Below are 17724 nucleotides of genomic sequence, written 5' to 3'. Positions count from 1 at the left end.
AACAATGTTGGAGAGGTTGTGAGAGGATTGGGGCATTAATGCACTCTTGGTGGAGTTATGAATTGATCTAACCATTCTGGAGAGCAATATGGAACTATGCCCAAAGAGCAATAAAACTGATCATACTCTTTTTTTTAAGGTTTTTTTGCAAGGCAATGGGGTTAAGTGGCTTTCCCAAGGCCACACAGCTAGGTAATTATTAAATTTTTAAGTGTCTGAGGTCAGATTTGAACTCAGGTACTCCTGAATCCAGGACTGGAGCTCTAGCCACTATACCACCTAGCCACCCCTCAGAGATGTTTTTTTAAAAATGTTTTCCCAGTTGATAATTTCATTATGAAAAAATAAAATTATCAACTGGGAAAACATTTTTAAAAAAACATCTCTGAGGGGTGGCTAGGTGGTATAGTGGCTAGAGCACCAGGCCTGGAGTCAGGAGTACCTGAGTTCAAAACCAGCCTCAGACACTTAAAAATTTAATAATTACCTAGCTGTGTGGCCTTGGGCTAGCCACTTAATCCCATTTGCCTTGCAAAAACTTAAAAAAAAAAAAGAAAGAAAGAAAAGAAAACAAACCATCTCTGACCTGGCAAAGAATCAAAAAATGAGGAAAACCTTAACTGACAACAAAAAAGGGAACAAAGGTTAAAAAAAAATTCATAATGGCATTTATGATAACAAAAAAGCAGAAAACAAATTTGTGACATATTATACCATGAGGGCTAGATTTTTTTGAAATCTAGATCTCATATATCATATCAGTTAGGTGAGTTTGCAATATGTAAAGAAATTCCTTATACCACTAAAGATTTGTGACTGTTTCTAGTCTCAGTGTTTGGGGTAATGAAATCTGCAGTAAATCACTAGCCAGAATCACACAGCCAATATATCAGAAGTTGGATTTGACCCCATTTTTTAAAATTTAATATTCTTTTTATAACTTTCATTTCTAAATTCTATCTGCCCCTCTAACCCCTCTCCTCTACTCTTTGAGAAGGAAAGCAATATATTCATTACATATGAAGTTATGAAAAAAGGGGGAAGTAAAAAAAAATAAGAAAAAATATGCTTCAATAATAGTTCATCAGTTATAGCTCTGAAAGTAGATAGCATTTTTCATCATAAGTCCTTTGGAATTGATGTAGATTATTTTATTGATTAGTATGTTCAGGTTTTTCGCATCTGATTGTTGTTTATAATATTACTGCTACTGTGTACAATATTCTCCTGGTTCTACTTACTTCACACTTTGCATCACTATGTTTTCTCATGTTTTTCTGAAACTTCAGTCATTTCGTATAGCAAAATATTATTCTATTACAACTTGTTCATTCACTACCTATGTGATGGGCATTCCCTCAATTTTCAATTCTTTGCCACTTCAAAGAGTAAAAATGAACCCTAAATCTTATTATTACTCACACCATAAGGAATGAAATGAGAAATTCTGAGAAAAATAGATGCAGAAAATTTTAAAAGCAAAACCAAAAAACCAAAAAAAATCAACAAATATTTAGTATGTGCTACATACATTAGTCATAATCAGTCATAATTATACTAAAAGGTAATGTGAGGGCAAATTGGCTGAGAATAGGGATTATAGAATGGTTGTCTAACAAGTATCAAAAAATTTATCCTCCAGAAGAAAAATTTTATTAGCACTTTTTTAAATTTCACAAAACCATTCATATAGGAACTTGGCAAAAAATCAATTTTGTTTTAAAGGAGAAATGCCTTTCAAGCTTAAGTTTGTTAAAACATTTCTGTGGGGGGGGGGGCCGCTAGGTGGCACAGTGGATAGAGCACTGGCCCTGGAGTCAGGAGGCCCTGAGTTCAAATCCAGCCTCAGACACTTAGTAATTGCCTAGTTGTGTGATCTTTGGCAAGTCATTTGACCCCATTGCCTTAAATTAGGAAAAAAAAAGAATGTATTAATAATCTAAAAACATGAGGCTACTGTGCAGTCTACAATTCTTTATTCTTAATCTAGAATTTTCTTAATCTATTTAATATTAAGAATATTTCTTAATCTAGAATATTTTCCAACCTTATTTTTACCAATCTGACTTATTGTCTATTTTTGCAATGAAGTCACAAAGTGTTAAAGTATACTAGATACTTGAATGAATCTACCACCTCTTCGATGTACATGTTCTCCTCTTAATGACAAAGATCACAATCTAATACATACATGTCCATTCTATACAATTATTATCTCCTAAATTGTTCAAAGAAAATCTACCCAATAGGTTGGAGTCCTTCCTCACTTTTTCCTGAAATCACAAGGACATCTGTGATGCACTCAAACTGTTTATCTGTTGTCCCTTGCTAGTTATTTTTTAAAACCTTCTATTTCCCTGATGACAACTTTCATTTCTGGTATGCTTTGAAGATCATCTATTATTATATGCCACAACCTACTCAGACATAAAATGTCTCTATTGCCCTCTAAATGATATTCACTTTCAATTCCTCTGAGATTTATGTTCTCTCTCAAAGTAAAATATCAACATAAGAATTAAAGAGATAAATCTTACTTTCCCTGACTCTTTAAAGAGTTGGGAGACTATGTATATGGAACACTGTGTATTATCAGAATTTTGTTGAAAAGCTGAGAAGTTTTAAAGAATTGATTTATATTCCTTTTCTATTCTTTAAAAGACAACTGAGGAGGTGAAGAAAATATTGGAAAATGAAAGTAAAAGAAAAACAAAAGCTAAAAATACAAATTTCTTTAAAAATAAAGTTGGGCTTGTTTTAGGCATTAGGTTCATTAAAAATCTGAACATGAACACTGAACATCTGAACATGAAATCTAACACATTTCTTCTCCTGTGAGATTCTGGTTCTGTCTTGTATATTTGTACCTTCTGTAACATACTAGTGAACAACTTCTATGGGTCATCCATCCATATCCTCTTCTTGTGAGAACCTCACAACTGTGTCAATTCCAGCACAGAGTTCTTTCTATACATTCTGTTTAATCCAACAATTTTTCTTTAGTCAATTTATCAACCAAGAAAAAATTCAGAACTATAGTGTTACAATTCAATTGTGGTATCTCTACTCTGATGATAAAAAAAAAATTGTAGATCTGATCCATTTTCTTCTATTTATTATCCACCTCCTCCTATTTCCAACCTTAAATGTCCTGAGGATGATTACTCAGCTGGGTACCCCACCAAATTTTCTTAAAATGATTTTACTCCCTATTGCTTCTGTCAGTTCTATGAGGCAATTCAGTTCATAATTTTCTACAAGTCTTCTTCATGAGTTTTTCAAAATCAGTTTACAAGGTAACTGGTGTTGGTCTTGACCCCCATCTCTGTTTACTGACTTAAAGTGTTTTGTCATGGTAATTGATTTATATTGTTCAATTAAATGTCTGTAAAAATTATAATTAGTCAAACTTAAGGAATTCATCATTGAATTTCTCTCTTTATCCTGGGCAACTAATAAAGCTGCAAATATATTCACAAAATATATTCATATTTTGCAAATGGTTTTGAGGAGCACTCTCATACAAGATGACCAAGTATTATATGCATTGTTTCTTTTTTTTTAGGTTTTTTTTTTGCAAGGCAAATGGGGTTATAAGTGGCTTGCCCAAGGCCACACAGCCAGTGCAATGTTTCCTGAAGCTTTTAGACACATAAAAAAAATAAGTCTGCTAATTCTTTATTTGTAAGTTATTTTTCCATTTTGCTCCAAGTTCTATATTGTTTCATTTACAGTAAAAGTGTCAAAATTGAGAGAATTTAGTTTTTCCATCAAGAAACATTAATTTGGGGTGGCTAGGTGGCATAGTGGATAAAGCACCGGCCCTGAAGTCAGGAGTATCTGGGTTCCAATCCGGTCTCAGACACTTAATAATTACCCAGCTGTGTGGCCTTAGGCAAGCCACTTAACCCCACTTGCCTTGCAAAAAAAAAAAAAGAAACATTAATTTTCTACTATATGCCATACCCTGCTGTACTAACATCTTCATTTGCTTAACTCTATATGAGGATATCCCATTTACAGTCTCATTAATACATGATAAATTAGTACAACAATTGAGCAGAAATCCATCCATTACAGACCAGATACATATAAATGGTACTAAAGAAGGAAAAGCAGTTAGACTAGACTCAGTGTATTCAGAAATATACTGAAGGCTAATCAAATGTAAAGGTATTGAAGAAACATGCAAAAACTCAGAAAATCTCAGATGTTATTTTTTTCAAAGGCAACCAAAGAACAGCAAGACCCAGCCTGGTGGGTGCAAAAGGGCCCAACATCAGAAGACCTGGTTCAAATCTTAGTCATGGATTTAAGGGAGCTATGGGAGCTTGCAAGTCACTTCTCTTTCAGGATACCCTCCCCCATCCCCTTTCCTGTTTCCTTAAATGTAAAAATGTAAAAAAAAAAGTCTGATACTATGAACTACCCAATTCATAAGCATGTACACAATCAAGAGTGCATAAGAAGGGGCGGCTAGGTGGCGCAGTGGATAAAGTACAGGCCCTGGAGTCAGGAGTACCTGGGTTCAAATCCAGTCTCAGACACTTAATAATTACCTAGCTGTGTGGCCTTGGGCAAGCCACTCAAACCCATTTGCCTTGCAAAAACCTAAAAAAAAAAAGATGTAGAGAATACAAGATAACACACACAAAAATAAAGCAAAACAAAACACAATTTGGTAGACCAAAATGGCATTTTAAATTTCAGGTCCTCCCCTAACTCATGAATATCTGAAAATTTGACAAGCTTTCTTGAAATATATTTACAGAAAAACTTATTCAATGACAATGATCATTTATATCAAGACAGACATCAAATAAGAAGAGATATACTCACCAAAGAGGTTTGCAACTGTCTTGGGAAAAATCTAATGAAGTCTAAATTAAAGAGGAATTTGCTGAGGTTCTACAATGTTCTGTTTTCAGATGACAATTATATCAAGTCATAAAATAACATCTAGCCTCCTGAATGAGAACCATAATCATTGATAAGAATTTCCAAGAAAAATCAAGTGCATAAAGACTATATAGGGGTGGCTAGGTGGCGTAGTGGATAAAGCACCGGCCCTGGAGTCAAGAGTACCTGGGTTCAAATCCGGTCTCAAACACTTAATAATTACCTAGCTGTGTGGCCTTGGGCAAGCCACTTAACCCCATTTGCCTTGCAAAAACCTAAAAAAAAAAAAATAATAAAAAAATAAAAGACTATATATTTGTTTACACTTATGTTATATAATTAGATGAATAACCTGTAGGTTAGTCTCATCATCACATCAAAGTCAGTCAGACAATACACATAGACAATGAGTGAAGCCTAAAAATGGGAGGAGGAGAAGTCTGGCATTGCACCTTTAGGGAAAAGGAAAGGTATTTTTTCTTTTGTTTTCAGTTTTCCCAAATTTCTACCTAAAACAAAGACCTAAATCCATTTGTTTTATTTTTGTACAAATGATGGTTTTTTTAGACATTACTAAAATATTCTTGTTTCATAGTAAACTTAATTCCCCCCCAAAAAAATATAGACCCTCATGAGCAATAAAAGAGAAAAAATAAAAATAAAATAAAATAATAAAAAATAAATAAAATGTGCTTCTGTCTGTGTTCCAATACCACCAGCTCTGTCACAGGTGGATCACATTCTTTATGATAAGTCCATCACAAAAGCTACTTCCATATTTTTTCACTGTTGCCATTGCTGATCACAACTCTCTCCATTGGTACTTCCCCACTACCATATATTTTCTCCTTTCACTCTGTCCCTCTTCTTAAAAGTGCTGTAGGGTAGCTGAGAGCCACAGCAGACTGATCACCGGCCCTGGGGCCAAGAGGTCTGGAGCCCACGTACCACCCCTAAGGCCCAGCAACCACCAGGCAGAGGCCATCCAATCCCAGCCCCTTGCAAGAAGTAAAGACCTAAATTCTTTTTTTAAATTTTTTTTTTAAGATTTTGCAAGGCAATGGGGGTTAAGTGGCTTGCCCAAGGCCACACAGCTAGGTAATTATTAATTGTCTGAGGCTAGATTTGAATTCAGGTACTCCTGACTCCAGGGACTGTGCTCTAATCCGCTGTACCACCTGGCCTCCTCGACAAGATAAATTTAAGTAGTACACAAGAGATTACAAACAAGGAATTACCAAGGAAAAGCTATGCAAAAGACAAAATCAAGAAAAACTGAGAGAAAACAATGGGGTGATCACATGAGAGGAATAAGGAATAACAATGGACAATCTCTGTATAGCTCTATATCCATTTAATATCAAAAGGAAAACAGGAAAGTCAAACAGTAAAGTCACAGATGTTACAAAGTTGATCAAGCATCTGCTTGCCTACAGATGAGTAGTGTATAAAACCCAAATATGAGTTTTAAAAAAGCATTAGATCAACCCACAAATGGTTCATTTTGGGAGTTGAAGTTCAATATTCATGTTGGGCTAGATCAAGGGTCAGCAAAAAATTGTTAAAGGGACAAATCCAACAACAAAATGATCCTCAAGTTAAAAATGGTTTTTACATTTTTAAATACAATAACGTTTTATTTCATAATAAAATTGTATTGTCAAAGTAGTACAAAAAAAAGCAGCACATTTGCTTTAAATATTTTATATATAGGTTTTTTAAATTCTAAACATTTATTCAAAAAATTCCCAAATCTTGTATTGTGTAGTACCTAACCAGAGTTACAAAATGGTTCCCATTATCTCAAAAACTGCTAACATATCAAGTTTCAAAACACACTTCTAACTTAAAAAAAGACATCTCATTCAAAATGACTACAAAATGCATAAAATACCAAAGCAAAGTCAGTACTTGTATAGGCTAATTATCAAATGTCCTTTAAAGAAATAAACAGAGGTGTCAATAAAATTAAAATGACATTACTATGAAAGTAAATTTATAGATAGAATGCTATAGCAATCAAACTACCAAAAATGATACTTTACAGAGCTAGATAAAATAATAAAATTCATTAAGAAGATCAAAAGATCTGTAACATCAAAGGAAACAAAGGGTGAAAGTAAGAATGAAGATGAAATAGCACTTCAAGACTTGAAACTATTTTAGAAAGCAGTAATTATCAGTAAAATTTATTAAGGTCTAAAAAAACAAAAGAGATCACGACAATAAACTAGACAAGGAAGAGAATCAGGAATACTCAAGACTTAAATGTTCAATAAATCCTAAAATTTAAATTAAGTAAAGGAAAGAACTCTGTTCTAAGCTAGGAACTCTAGTCAGGAAAATAAAAAATTGGGCCAAATACATCACATTCTACAATAAAGTTATGACATGAATATTAAAAAATTGTACCATGAAAAAAGAGAAAAGCATATACCTTTAAAAGAGAAATCATTTATCTTTCACAGATATGGGTTTGGAGTGAATTCTTAACCAGACCAGGGATTTAAGAAATTACAAAGATAAAATAATTTTTATTATATGAAACTTAAAAAACTTTTATGTGTAACAAAACAAATACATCTAGGAATAATTAAGAAAAAAACATCTTTGTTTTAATGTCTGTGATAAAGGCTTAACATTCAAGATACAAGGAGAGCTAAAAGAAATATATGACTTTAACAGAGAAGTGACCAATCAGACAATAAACATTTATTAAGCCCCTACTTTGTGACATGGCTCTGCCTCTTGTGCTGGGGATACAAAGAAAAGCAAAAGACAGTCTCTGCTCTGAGTCTAGGAGACAGCAATCAAGCAATTATGTACAAAATGCTAAATACAGGATAAATTAGAAATAATCACCAGAGGGAAGGTACTAGAATCAAAAGGGAATTTGCAAACATTTCTTGCAGAAGGCAGAATTTTAACTGGTCAGTAAAGCCAGGAAACAGATAAGGAGGGAGAGCACTCTAGGAATGGGAATAGTGAAACTATCTAGTCAGGAATGACTTTTTTGAATATAGCAAGGAGAGGACAGTATCACTGGATAGAAGAGTATTTGAGGAGATGTAAGTAGACTGGAAAGGGAGAGAAAAGAGGCAGGTTATAAAGGCTTTCCATTTCAAATTGGAGATTTTATATTTTATCACAGAGTTTTACTGATTAGGAGGGAGGGAGAAAGAAGGCAGGATGACATGGCAAGATCTGCTTTAGGAAGATTACTTTGAGAGTTTGAGTGGAAGATAACTGGAGTGGGCAAAGATTTCTGGCAAGATAATCAACTGGCAGATTATTGTAACAGTCCAGGTGTGACATGATGAGGGCTTGAACAAGAATGGTATGAATGTGTCAGATGAGAAGAGGAAGAATATGCAAAAGACGTTACAAAGGCAAAATTGACAGGTCTTAGATTTAAAGAGCAAAGATGAGTGAGAAGTCAAGGACAACACCTAGTTTGCAAGTCTGGTTGGCTGAGAGGATAGTTGCCAAAACATAGGAACAAAGAGGTCTCAAAAGAATTAAAAACTATATCCAAATCATTAACATCCAAACAGCTCTCAGGTTTTACCTTATACCCAACCAAACTGAAAGAGGGCAAAAAAGATGGGAAGTCAATTGCAGGCGTTACAAAGACTAACACAGCTTGAAGAGGTATGAGTTGGTCCAACTACTCTAAAGAAACTTGTAATTATACGAGTAGAATGACTAAAATGTCCATAATCTCTAGCCCTGAGACTCCATTGCTACACACACACACTTCATTTTTAATCCAAAGCAGTCAAAGACAAACATTTATAGTGACACTTTCTGAAGTACAGAAGAACTAGAAAGAAGTTAATGCTCATCTACTTAGGAATGGTTTATCGCTGTACTATGAAAAACGATGCATAAAGAAAAGCTTGGGAAGACATGAATTTGGTACAAAATGAAGCACAGAACCAGTTTGTACACTGTTACACATAAAGTTAACATAAATGGAAAGAACACAAATGAAACTGAATACTGTAAAATTCTGATGATCAAGACTGGCCTCAAAAGAAGATAATAAAAAAGGCAACTCTTTCCCTTCCTCAAAGACATAGTAGACTGAATGTAGAACAATGTAAATGTCTTAAGAGATACTAAATTTTGCTGAATTGTTTTTTTTTCTGGTTTATTTTTTGTTGGAATAGTTCAATTCCCTGGGAAGGAGAGTTCAATATACTATAAAATACAAATAACATAAACAAAAGATGAATAAAAATGCCTTTAAAAAACAAGGGATGGATCATTGACAACTGGGGGAAAAATTATTTTTTTTTTTATTTCACTCATTTCTATATCCCTTTCTCCTTCCAAAAATGAAAATTATTAGCTTCCCCATGTAGGCTCTAAAACAAAAAGGATGAATGAGAATCCTATTTCAGAACTAAAATAAATGTCATATCTTGTCCGTTCTTTCAAAAAAATAAATTGTCTAATAACTAATTTTAAATTTTCTTTTCACCTAATCTTTTCATTTAAAATCTAGAAGAAAGGGGGAAGCTAGGAAGTGCAATGGATAGAGCACTGGCCCTGGAGTGAAGAGGACCTGAATTCAAATCCAATCTCAGATACTTAATATCTGCGTGACCTTGGGCAAGTCACTTTACCCCATTATTGCCTTGCCAAAATAAAAAAATAAAAATCTAGAAGGGGTAATAAAACTATAAACACAAACACATGGCATATAAGTGTCAGAGAAACATAAGGTAATACAATAGTCTAAAAGAAGTTAAGTACAGCTCTGGATAGTGGGAAGAGAGGAGGCTTCCAGAAGACCACAATGAAAAATAAAAAACATGTCAGTCAAAAACACACGAGCCAAAGACACATGTAAGCATGGCTGAAAAAATGGATAGGATTTCAATAGGCAGAGGTTCATTAAAGGCCCAAGAAATTCTTAGGGCACAGTAAGAATAAAGGTCTGGAGATGGAAAAATAGAATCCATTTGGGACTGGCAAACAGATAGGCCTGTTGGTATAAGATACAACTGACTAGAGAGAGAATATGAAGGATCTTAATTAAGCTAAGAAGTTTGAACTATATTCAATAGATAGTGGGAATCATTGAACCTTTTCACACAGATGGGAATATGAACAGAACTATGCTTTAAGAAACTCACTCTGGCAATAAATAGTTGACAGGACTGGAAGGAAGGAGAAGTAACTAAAGATAAGGTTATAGCAATAGCCCAATCAAAAGAGAGGAGGAACCTGAACTAGGCAGCAAGAAAGGAAGAGAATAAATTCAAAATACAGAAAGAATCTGTATAGGACTTGGCAAACTAACTGGACTTGGGAGTGACATGGAAAGATCAAGGAGAAAAAAGGATCAAAACAAAGTTTTCAGACTCAAGTGACTAGAAAACTAATACTGATCATTACCAGAAATACCTATTTAAGAATGAATGTGTTTAATGGAATATGGTATGCAGTCAGATTTCAGAAAAACCTGGGAAGACTAAGCAGGGTCACACTGTGAGATGATCAAATATGAAAGATTTAGCTCTTCTTTTTTAGTTTTTTTTTTCCAAGGCAATAGGGTTAAGTGGTTTGCCCAAGGCCACACCACTAGGTAATTATTAAATGTCTGAGATTGGATTTGAACCCAGGTACTCCTGACTCCAAGGCCGTTGCTCTATTCACTGCGCCACCTAGCCGCCCCCAAGATTTAGCTCTTAGCAAGTGATACAAAACAAATTCAAAAGACTCATGATGGAAAAAAGAGTCTAAATGCAGTTCGAAGCATACTATTTTCACTTTTCAGGGGTTTTTATACTTTTATTTCTCATATTTTTTCCCTTTTGTTCTAAATTTTCTTTCACAACATGGCTAATATGGAAATATGTTTTAACATGATTGCACATGCATAATCTATAACAGATAGCCTGCTCTCTTGGAGAGGAGGAAGGAATGAAAAGGAGAAAAATTTGAAATGCAAAAATGAATACTGAAAACTATCTTTCCATGTAATTGGAAAAAAGAAAATAAGGAAAAATTTTAAACAGTGGTAGTATTAAGTTCAATTTGGGAAGTCTGAATTAAAAGCTACTGTTTTTGTTGTTTGTCCTCACAAAGAAAACTATGACATCTGGGAGGTGATGAACTGGATTTGATGGGATGGTTCTGTGCTAAGTCATCAGCCCCATTTTATCCTTCAAAATCATCTGGGTTCAATGGCTAGAAAAAAATTAGGATAACTGGAAATGGCCCTGACTTTGAGGCAATCAGGGTTAAGTGACTTGTCCAAGGTCACACAGTAGTGTTAAGATTTGACTCAGGTCTCCTCCTGATTCCAGGGACAGTGTTCTATCCACTATACCACCAAGTTGCCCCAATTAGAAGTTAGAGGAATATCTAAGTGTCCAACAAAGAGAGTTAGATATACATAGTCTTGGAGTATGAAAAAAAAGTTATAGGTGAAGAGTAAGGCTTGAAGGGTCGCCTGCTGGTGGGGTTCTAATTAAGCAAAAAGAACACATAGAGACTCAAATTCTTTCATTATACAGACAAAACCAAAGTACAGAGAACCATCTGCCCCCACCCCGTGCAAATAAACACAAAAAAAACAAACTAAAAAACCCACATCTCAACATATCTCCTTTGAAGAGGCCTAGAAAATATATTAGAATGAATCTTGATCAGAAAATCCAAGAAAAAAAAAATCAGCGAGTCATTTTTCTAGCCCAATTGGGGGTCTGTTCAAGGGACATTCCAGCTGAGGGAGTGGGGAAGGGGACCTAGTTCTGGAAGAGAGAAGTCTGACCTTGTGTCAGGTACAGAAATGAGTGCAATTGGCACCTCTGTTACTCATACTCAGTTCCAGGTAATAGACTCTATCTTTTTTTTTTTTAGGTTTTCGCAAGGCAAATGGGGTTAAGTGGCTTGCCCCAGGCCACATAGCCAGGTAATTATTAAGTGTCTGAGACCAGATTTGAACCCAGGTACTACTGACTTCAGGGCCAGTGTTTTATCCACTGCGCCACCTAGCCGCCCCCCAGGTAATAGACTCTAGACAAATTGAGGAAAGGACCTGTGTTTAAAGAAAGTAATCCATGAGGAGGAGGAGGAGTGGGAGGATTCAAAAAGAAAAAAAAAAAGTTCAGAAGCAAACAGTGGCTCAGATTGAAGGATCTGGAATGGGGTTCTTAGTTCCAACATCTAGCCCAGTCTGAAATCTGCAGAGAAATAAGCATAGTGGGAATCCCAGATCAATATACAAACATAGGAGTCTATCCCTCCAAACCATCAAAATTATTCAGTTAGTTACCCAAACCCAAGTCAGGAAACTCCAGAGCTGATCTCAGTGAAAGCAGACTGTCTTTCCTGTTGTCCAAATCCTGGAATAACACAACACTAAATACCTCAAAAGAAAGCAGAAGGACCAAGTTAGACATTCCTTCCACAAATGCACAGTGCAACCCTAACAGAAAGCACAAAGTAAATAATAAGCAAGCCAGAAAAATGACAAAACAAAATAAAAAAGAATTCCAATATAAAAAGTTATCATAGTGACAGAGACATTCAAAAAACAAACCCAGAAGAGAATGACACCAAAAACAAAGCCTCAAAGAAAAACATAGCTTGTGTGCAAGTTCAACTAGAACTCCTTAAGAGACAAAAGTTAAAAAAGAATTTTTAAATATTTTTATAAATGAAAGCACCAGATAAAAAAAAAAAAAAACTAGAAAAGAAATGAGAAGAAATTGAAGGGATTAATAGTTTGGCTCAAGCAACAACTTCCTGAAATCAAATAGATCAAATAGAAACTAATGATTCCATGAGACAACAAGAAACATTAAAGCAAAAGCAAAATACAAAAAAAAAAATTAAGTTCCGTCATAGCAGTCCAATCCCTAATCTCTTAAAGTCACAAACAACAAAAACAATTCACCTAGATATAGTTCCAAGAAATCTTAAAACTGCTCTGATCTCTCAGAATCTGAGGGCAAAGTAAATAAAAGAATCCATTGGTCACCTCCTGAAAATAACTCTAAAATGAAAACTCCAAAGAATAATACAGCCTAAATCCAGAGCTTCTTAGGCAAGGGAAAAAAATTACTTCAAAGAACCAGAAATCAAAACTTCAAGTAACAAAGAGTCACAGACAATTTCATGTATGAGTCCAAAACAATAACAGCACTTAGTGCTTATGTTCTGTTGCAGACAGTGCTCAGGACTTTACAACAATTTTCTCACAACAATCCTGAGAGGGAGGTGCTATTATTATCCCCATTTAACAGATGAAGACACTAAAGCAATCAGAAGTTAAATGACCTATGAATTTGATCTTTTTTAACTCTAGGCCAGCTGCTCTATTCATCACTGTACCACTAAATCACATAAACTTTAAAGATGTACCAAAAACATTTATAGCTCTTTTAAAAGTGGAAAAGAATGAGAATCTGATATGGTATACAAATGTGACAGAATACTATAAGAAACACTGTAAAATACTTTGAGAAAATGTTGTAAAGGAATGATGAAGGGGATAGTTTCAGAGTAAATTAGGAAGATCCATATCCACTGATGCAGATGAAGTGCGGAGAACCAACAGAACAAGTTCTACAATGACAATAATGTTGTAGGAAAAAAGATCTGTTTTTTGGAGCTCTGAATACCTATGATTCCAAAATACTCAAGAGTGCAGAATCTCCAAAATATAAAAATTGTTTTGTATAATATTAATTTGTTTTTTCATATGTGACTATATTGTTCAAGGCCTGTATTTTTCTACATTTTTGTTTCCCCTATATATGTACACATACACATATGTATAAATGTAAAATGAGTGTCGATGTAAAAATATATTCTGACTAAACATTATTTTAATAGGTAGCTTATTTCTTTTTTCATTTTTCAACAGGGTTGGTTGGGGGAGAGAAGTCAGATTTTTGCTAATTAAAAATATAAAATTTAATTTAAAAAGATACAGAAGAAATGTATTCCTAAGGCAAGTAAAGTAAGACTCTTTTTAAAATGTGTTTTACTAAAACTTTTGTTTTTCACACCACTGTCATTTCCTAATAACAATTCTCCTTCAACCCTTACCCTCGTATAACAAAATGTTTTCCTTTCCTGCAAACATCTGAGGGGCAAATAGTTTGGTACTCAATGGAAATTTAAGGTAAAGTAAACCAAAGGATATTAAAGATGGTTAAAGTGATACTTAAATAACCAAATTCTTAAAACTCAATTTTATTTCCAATTAAAAAATATGGAACATTTCTATCTTTGTCATTCTAGTACAGTGTCATGCTAATCTTTGTATCATTCCAATATTTGTATAAGTGCTGCTAAAGTAACCACTAATCAAAAAACTGGAAGAAGTTTTCCTAAATTTTAATTGCACTAGCAAAAAAAGAACAATTATATCCTCTTATTAATAGATATAATCAACAGCCTAATGACTCAAATACTTTCATGATACAGGAACTGAGGAGCAAAATTGGGTATTTTTTCTTTTTTTCTATCCGTGACACAAAAAAAGCTGAAAAAAACCTGAAAATGACAAATAGTCAAAAATATTTATTCAACATGTACTATCTACATAACACACAACTAAGTTTTAAACAAAATAACTTTCTCTACCCTCAAAAGTTTCCTAATCTGTTGAGAAAGAAATAACCAATCATATATATATTCAATGTATAAAAACAAATACTATAAGAACTTATAAGTGGGGCAGCTAGGTGGCATAGTGGACAGAGCACTAGCCCTGGAGTCAGGAGGACCTGAGTTCAAACTCGACCTCAGACACTCAATTGCCTAGCTGTGTGACCTTAGGCAAGTCACTTAACCCCACTGCCTTGAATAAAACCTAAAAATAAATTAAAGAACTTATAAGTAACCAACAAGTTAAACTATGAAATGTAATTCATATGACCCAGCTGAGCTTCAATTATTTTATCTATAAAATCAGATTGCACATTCTTAACCCAGCCCAGCACTAACAATATAATTTTACAACAGATCAGAAAGTAGATATTATCTCATCAAAGATCTCAAGATCACTTAACATTCTTGTTTCCCCCTCCTCTGAACAGTTCTCTTGTTTTTCTTCAAAATTGGGGAACAAAAGTAGAGGTTAGAAGTCACTCAATCAAATATTAGTTACTATATGCAAGGAACTGAACTGTGTCTGTAGTTGGATAAAGTTAAGAAAAGCTGAAATGGAGGAAGTAACTTAAACAATTCTGAAGGAGGAAAAAAGTGCATAGCTTGGCAGCAAAAAAAAATAGGTAGGAATCTTCCCAAGGGAATTGACTAATGGTTCTATGAGAAGTAGTTAACTTTATGGAAGCAATAATACTACTAATAACTTATTTACACATGAAGAGCTTTTTGTGTATACATACAAACACATTGTTTTTATAGTTATCCAAACAATGTCCTGAAAATTACCTGGTAAAGGAGGAGGATGTATTGCATTTCAGTAATTCTATGAATTTAAATGTCACTGATGTGGTTATCTCCTCTCAGTACAGATCAAAACATCTCTCCCATGTTGTGTGATTCTAGTCCATGTCTGCCCCATAAACTATCCAGAGAACAACTGCCCAATAATCTTATTGTAAAGGTGCCATAGGTGTTTCTTTATGTTTGTTTTTATTTACTATACTAACATAGCTAACATGGTTTTCAGGCTTCTATTTTTATAGATTAGGAAATGCAGTCTAAAGACTTGAATAACAGACTCCAGGCAGAAGGGGTAGCATTGGATTTCCCCTGTAACTGGTTTGCAAAGCCAGAACAGAAATTACAAGCCAGAATCATATGGCAGAGAGTCTTAAAACTCCTGATGAATTCAAGTTTAAACAAATATAAAAGAGCAGTACAAAAAGTTATTGCTAGTCACAAACAAAATGATCTACAACAGCCCTCCCCCCTAAAAAATATGTTTAAAGTGTGCAACAGATAGGCTACCAGGACAGAAAACATGGGGGGAAGAATCGTTAGTTTCAATTCCCACAATTCCCAGTGAAAAGAAAATATGTCTGAGTATATTCAAAGAGAAAGGAAATTTTGAAATTTTAATAGGTTGCAATTAAAATGAAAAATATTTTTATCAATATATCATCCTCAATAATGTAAAACGAGAGGATAAAAGTCATTTTTATTGTATGCAGCTTAATATTTGAAAGAAAAGCATTTTAAACAGTATTTTGGAATTATCCTTAGTGATCCCACTACCAGTTAGACATCTTAATCCCTAAGAGGTCAAAAGCAGAAAAGCCACATGTTTCAAAATATTCATGGCAGCACTTTTGTGGTAATGAAGAGCTAGAAATAAGGAAATATTGGAATCTGAAAGGCATATAGCCAATAATTTTATTTTTTGTTTTCACAAATCAAATAAATATTTCCTGAAAATATAGTTTTCTTTCAATTTATTAAATTCGGATTGCTATCTCTTTATTATATAACCTTCATTTTTTTAACATGCCTCTCATCTTGTCCTACCTAGTGAGTTATTCCTGGGAACAAGTAAGAAACAGGGAAGAAAAAAAAAGATTCATTCTAATTAACCCTCATACTCATTATCTATGCCAATATATGAAGTGTCTCTGATCTCTGCACTGAAGATAGGGAGATACATTCATTTTCTACTCTTGGCCACTGTAGTCATACAATATTTATTTTTGTGGGAGTATATTCCTAGTTTTTATTATTCTCTCTGCTTCATCTAATTTAAGCATTCCCAGGCTTCTCTTGAATTTTTTCATAAACATTGTTTTTCACTGCAAATTCCATAATTTGTTTAGCTATTCCCTAATTGATGTGCTGTCCAATTTATGCTTAACATCAAGAAATATCTAATTAGAGCTGTTCAAAATGGAAGGTTGCTCTTCAAGCCATAGTGAATTCTTCCTCCTGAGAGGTCTTAGGAAGCAATAATTGAGGGACATTGGGCATTCATTTGTGAACAAGTTGCCAATGAGGTACCTTCCAATTTGAAAATTCTGTGATTTTTACTGTCAATGCTATTTGCCTGATGCTTTCCTACCTAAAAGAGTACAGACAAATAAGCATAGGAGAGGATTTTCTGTTAACTCTTTTTTTTCTGCCACTTCATTAGCATACAAAAATATTTATCATATATTAGACATCTAATGTGCATAAAACAATGCAGGAAAAGCTATAAAGGAGTGTGATAAACTCAAAAAAAATTTTTAAAAAGGGGCAGCTAGGTAGCACAGTGGATAGAGTACTGGCCTCGGAGTCAAGAGAACGAACTCGAGTTCAAATCCCACCTCAGACACTTAATAATTACCACAGTTAAGTTTGCAAAGCCAGAACAGAAATTACAAACTAAAACCATATGACAGAGAGTCTTAAAGCTCCTGATGAATTCCAGTTTAAACAAATATAAAATAGCAGTAAAAAGTCATTGCTAACACGGGGGCGATGATCAACCTTGATGGACTTGCTCATTCCATCAGTGCAACAATCAGGGGCAATTTGGGGGCTGTCTGCAATGGAGAATACCATCTGTATCCAGATAAGGAGCTGTGGAGTTTGAACAAAGACCAAGGACTATTAACTTTAATTTAGAAAAAAAAAAACTGATATCTTATTGTCTGATCTTGCTATCTCTTATACTTTATGTTTCTTCCTTGAGGATATGATTTCTCTCTCATCATATACTTGGATCAGTGTATACCATGGAAACAATATAAAGCCTGGCAGATTGCCTTCTGTTGGGGTTGGGGGTAGGGAGTAAGATTAGGGGAGGAAAATTGTAAAACTCAAAATAAATAAAATATTTTTAAAAAAACAAGTCATTGCTAGTCACAAACAAAA

The 17724-nt window shown here is 34.2% G+C and overlaps 1 protein-coding gene and 1 pseudogene across 5 annotated transcripts in view; both read right to left on the bottom strand.

Moving 5' to 3' along the window:
- Positions 1–17724, bottom strand: part of ILRUN (inflammation and lipid regulator with UBA-like and NBR1-like domains) — a 112145-nt gene that overhangs the window by 86021 nt on the left and 8400 nt on the right. The window lies entirely within an intron of this gene.
- Positions 14132–14229, bottom strand: LOC141490301 (U6 spliceosomal RNA; annotated as a pseudogene).

The sequence above is a fragment of the Macrotis lagotis genome, chromosome 5, assembly GCF_037893015.1.
Source record: "Macrotis lagotis isolate mMagLag1 chromosome 5, bilby.v1.9.chrom.fasta, whole genome shotgun sequence".
Lineage (NCBI taxonomy): Eukaryota > Metazoa > Chordata > Mammalia > Peramelemorphia > Peramelidae > Macrotis > Macrotis lagotis.
The sequence above is the reverse complement of the archived record's forward strand: the minus strand, read 5'-3'. Positions and strand labels throughout refer to the sequence as shown.